A 5,740-nucleotide genomic window follows, 5' to 3' on the forward strand; every position below is an offset into this window, starting at 1 on the left:
CAAATATTTACACCACTAAAATAAGCTTCCATGTCCACGGAAATCATCTTGGAGTTTGTAACAGGCTAATCATCAAGCAAACTGCATACAAATTCTACCTCAGTAGCTCTGAGGTAGGATCCTGAAATCAACATTTTAATAGGCATTCCAGATGATTCCAACGCACATGATCCATGGATTACACCTAGAGATGGAACTAGGCTGTTACTCTATTGAAGCTTCATAGAATTGGCATATTTTTTGCTGATTCCATGATATTTTTTATACTTTCTCAATTATCCATACCATCGCCAGGTGCAACTAGGTTCACTTGATAGAAGCCATGGAAATGGCAACTGGTGGCCAGAAGATACAAATATTCTGAAGTGTAGTGGAAGATCTCACCAACCCACACGTCCAGTGGAGAATAAAACAAAACAGAACAACAAAAACAACACACTACTACAATATTAGTGAATAAGAAAGACTCATGGGTAAAGATTCATAATAAAGATAAAGATTCATAATAAAGATTCTTTATTAATTCGTAGAATTTAAGGTGCCATGACAGCTCAGTGGATGAAGCTATTTTTAGGTAGGCTGCCTTTATACTGTCACACAAATCATATTTCAGATTTGTCAAGTTCACTCTGAGTATAGCATCTTACTAGCACTAAAGTTAGACAAATCTTTAAAAGCACCAAATTTCTATCCTCAAGCTACAGTAATTTAAGATGATAGAGATGAAAATAAATGCTATGAAACATATGACACAAATTACTATTCTTCCTTTATATACTCTTTTCCAATCACATTCATTACAATGACATTTATCATCTACTTAATTCAAAATATTTCCTATACTTCAATGAAAGAATTAAAAATAAATAATAAATAAAATATTTCTTATCTTTGCAACTAAATACTTTCCATAAATAATACACAAGAGAACTCTGAGTATAAATTCCTTTGTTCTGAATGATGGTTTGCTTCTTTTGGTAACATATGCTCAAATAATACAGCTTTATCTGTCCTAGGAGAATCTTTCTTGTAGTTGTTTTCTATTTTGTGTGAGGAAATTTGCAAGCTGAATGCTACATTAACATACATTTAATGTGACAATGAGATGACATGTAAAACACTGACTGCCCCTTCCCTTCCAAATATTTAAATAGAAAAATCTATTCAAATTACAACTCTCAGGTTTTCTGGCAAATGACATCATGCAGCAATTTAAGGGTAGACTTGGTGAAGCAACGATACAGCTTTATCATCTCACTTTTCTCTCAGTATAAGCATACCAGGTTCTGCAGCTGAAAGTTTCGAGTGATTCTGAGTCCAATTTTTTTTTTCAGTAAAGAAAATAACAGTGGAATTATGATGATTTGAAGCTACAACAAATAATGTCTATCTTGTAGAGCCCTGTTCTGTACCACCCGACTTTCAGAAACAACCATTTCATAAAAGCCCCATCTACTTTTGTTTTAATTCACAATTATTGAAATTTTAATAAGGATTTTGCAGCAATATCAGGCATCACATGATGCCAGGGATGAATTATAACTTTATTGCAGCCCACACTGACAGCCAACTCATAAAAATGAATGACATTTTATATCATAACATCTCATAGGCCATTCAGAATGTTAATAGCTTACTTCATCTTTCTTTAGCATAATGAGGCAGACAGTATAACAATATTCAATGTGAAAATGAAGATTAAGAAAATTTGAATTGAGGCAGGAAAGCAACATTTAACAGGATTCAGACAACATTTAGATTAAAAGTTTCAATTAAAACACCGTTAGCAAGATTTTTTATCACAAAAGCAAAGCTTTGCCACCAAGACCAATCACTATTTTGAAGAATATTTATCTGTAGACACACTTAGTTCTTCAACCTGTATTTCTAAAATGTTCCAAAGTTTCTTACCCAGTTCAGCAATGCAAGATTCATTGGCTCAGATAGAACTATAAAAGGTCATTAAATTAAAATACTTGCAAAAGACACCTTATAGACACATAACCAAAATAATATTTATCTTTGTGAAAACCATTCTTTAATCAAATAGCCTTAAACTTCTACACATTTTAAAATTCTGTAGTTTACCTTTGGATTGAGATTAATCAAAAGACAGTTGAGGGTATGTAAATTTTTTTAAAAATGTATATATGATTTATAAATATAAATTTATATAAATACAAAATATATTACATAATAATACATTATAATATTATATATATTATGTATTTTCTACTTCCATATATATGGAATTAAAAATACAAAAACCATGAAGAATGAATGAAACAAAGTGAGATACTCACAGTAACATATAAAACTTGAAACTGGTTATCCACCTTTGTAAAACTGTATAGCAATACCAAAATAGGGTATTTTTAGTTGTCTGTATCTTTGTACAGAATTGAGAAATTCATTTTTATCATCTTTCTATGAATTTGAAGTACCAATACAGAACATTTTTACTTAGTTGGGGTGCCCAAACTGCCAGAATGAAGCAGACAGAGAAAGCAGTCAAGGCTAGCCACAGATGGGGATAAATGGGTTTCACATTCTGAAGCTGAATACAAATTGAGGAAGGTAAGAGTGTTAGGGACAGATTAGCTGTGTCTAATAGACTTCTAATACCAATAACATAATAAGTAAAGAGAATGATAATGTGTCATTTTTGAGTGTTGCCATATTTCTTGTGTGGCTTATTTATGATGTCAGAAGAAACCAAGATACTAGAAAATACAATAATGTTATTTCACATTTTAAAACTAAGATTTATTATCATCTAATTAAATTTGTTCCTCATTTTTCAAGGTGTTAGAATAGTATCAATTCCCTTTAATGAGTGCTATGTCATCGTTAGTCGTTTGAGATTTTCCAGAAACTTGTCTATTTAGTAACATTACTTAAAATTTTTTTCATTCTTCTTATTTGGATGGATTTTTTCTTTCTTGTTCAGATGACTGCAGTGTTTCTTGACCAATTTTTTAAAATTTTCTGACTTACGCTAACTGCACATTTGTTTTCATGTATTACCTAACTGTAAGAAATCTTCAGAAAACAGTTTGCATTTTCATTCAGTGATTCAATTCCCATGAACTCTTAGGGGTAATTAAAAATTTTATGATGGTACTATTACATAGCTACTTTTAAATAGATTTAACACTTTGGTGAATTCTTCGAATTTAACATATTATGTTTTTTCTTGGAAAATCTCCCTATACCCATCCATTGTATTTAATATTTATTCCATTAATGCATTATAAAGTCTTTTATGTGTAACTTCTGACCACGAATAAAAGGAATAATTGCTTCCATTTTCTTTCCTTTTCATTATTGCCCTAGCTTCACATACTATGATACACATTGTATTTTGGATCCTAATCTTAGGAAATCAAAGTCCATCCTTCCTTTTTAGAGATGGTGACCTCTAAACTTTATCTTTTTATACAGTACTTTTGTTTTTTGTTTGTTTTTTTATGTTCTAAATGTGATGGGTTTACTTTATTTTACTCTGATGCAAAACCAAAGAGTCCACTACCACACAGAGGCCAATATATTACAAGGTCATGAAAAAGTGGTGTGGGACATGCAGGACGTGATGGACAACTGGAGGGTTGGGTCACCTCCTTTGTTACATGACACTGCACCGTCTCTGAGGAAAACATTTAAAACAACACTACAGAACTGAACTGAAATGTGGCACAAACATAACAACTTCTGGGCATGCCTTCAAGCACCTCCCTTAGGATGGGCTCAATATCTAGCCCTCAGTGTGGGGAGGATTATGTTTCTTTGGAAGAATAAAAGTTCACACTTTTGAAATTTCACAGAATTTTAAGCCAAAACATAGTGGGTTCATTTCTCTTCACCTCCAGGGACAAAGCTGATGCTTTACTCAAAACCACATTAAGCTTCTAGCTCAAATCCCAGCCCGACCTTGTGCCCTCCTGCATTAAAGTTCTTTCCATTGATTATTGCTGACACAGTCGGTTTCACTCCTGGTCGGAAAGGGTCTGAGAATAACCCAGTCCAATCAGACTGGCATTATTTACTTTAGCAGACAGAGAAGTTCTACAACCCAGCTTGTACTTAGCAGCAATGCCAAAATGGCTTTTGGTACTGCTGGCCATCCACGTGAGGTTTATTGATATTTCAATCTTCTCGTTCACTTTCTGGTAGATTGACCCTCCAAATACAGTGTCATCGTTCACCTGAGTGTGCAGCTGGAAGTCTGCGGCCTTGTAACCCAGGGAAAAATTATTCTGAGGCAGTTTGGATTTGGCTGTGTCAAAACTCATCTGATGGCCAGCAAGCCAACCTTCAAAGGCCAACACAGCCCAGCCAAAGATGGTTGGTTCTGAAAAATCTATATCAAAGTTACTGCCAAGACTGAAACAATCCCATTTATAGGAGGCCTTCAATTTCCCACTCTTCTTTCCTGTGTTCAGTACAAATATGGTATCAAAAGAGTCAATTTCAACCCTTCAGCCAACTTATTCTCCAAAGAGATTTCTGTCCCAAGAGTACTGTCTGTGTTCTACCTTTGGGTGAAGGTCAGTCCATAGTTACAGATCTTGTATTTGGTCTCTAGGTTGCCTGGTCCTTTCCCTTATCACTGTAAGCATGACCAGATGTAGAAAATTCCACTCCACTACATGACTTGGTTCTCAGATCTATTTTGACCATGCTAAACCCATACCCTTTGTTGAAGACGTCCTTGGCAGCCTTTCCTAGGTCACAGTAAGTCAGTGTGTTATACATATCTCTGACCGGAGGTCCTGTCCACTCCGTCAGGAGGGCCTGTCCACTCCCTATACAGTAAGTTTTAAGTGATATCTACTGTTGTTAAAGAATACATCTTTGAAATCAATGCAATTTACTGTTCACTCTCACGAGGACAACGACAACATATATTTTCCAAAGTTTTAAAATGAGAGACATCAGCCTCCTTTGCCGGCCCTAGTTGTCCTTGTTGATACCTGAATAAGTAACTTAATATTTTTGAACATTAACTTGTCTCAGACATAAAATGGGTATATCCTTTTTGTTTTACTTTGGTAAATAAGTAGGCTAGATTGACCTATTTTCCCCTCTTTTCTTTCTTGTCAAATTGGAGCAGTTTTAAAAATTGCTAAATTTCAAAAGAGTAAAATAACTTTCAGGAATGCTGTGGATCAAATCAAGGAGGGAAGATGCAAAGAAGGGGCAGTGCAACCATTTAAGTAAAACACTCAGAAATAATGACTTAGATGTCAAGTTTGGCCCAGAAAAGCACACAGTATGGTGGCTAAAGAATGGGTTTTAGAGTCATACTAACATAGATCTGAATCAAATTTACATCGTGGCCTTTTTTTAATATAAATTTATTTATTTATTTACTTATTTATTTTTGGCTGAGTTGGGTCTATGTTGCTGCACGCGGGCTTTCTCTAGTTGCAGCAAGCGGGGGCTACTGCTCGTTGTGGTGCGCAGGCTTCTCATTGAGGTGGCTTCTCTTGTTGCGGAGCACAGGCTCTAGGTGTGTGGGCTTCAGTAGTTGTGGCTCACGGGCTCTAGAGCGCAGGTTCAGCAGCTGTGGTACACGGGCTTATTTGCTCTGCAGCATGTGGAATCTTCCCGGACAAGGGCTTGAACCCGTGTCCCCTGCATGGACAGGCGGATTCTTAACCACAGCGCCACCAGGGAAGCCCTACATTGTGGCTTTTGACACATTACCTCTTACCTCCTTGTGTCTGGTTTGTTTTGT

The 5,740-nt window shown here is 35.5% G+C and overlaps 1 pseudogene; it reads right to left on the minus strand.

The window, feature by feature from the left end:
• Positions 1-3,900: 3,900 nt before the first annotated feature.
• On the minus strand, positions 3,901-4,755 carry LOC101324529 (non-selective voltage-gated ion channel VDAC3 pseudogene; annotated as a pseudogene).
• Positions 4,756-5,740: the final 985 nt, after the last annotated feature.

The sequence above is a fragment of the Tursiops truncatus genome, chromosome 2, assembly GCF_011762595.2.
Source record: "Tursiops truncatus isolate mTurTru1 chromosome 2, mTurTru1.mat.Y, whole genome shotgun sequence".
NCBI lineage: Eukaryota > Metazoa > Chordata > Mammalia > Artiodactyla > Delphinidae > Tursiops > Tursiops truncatus.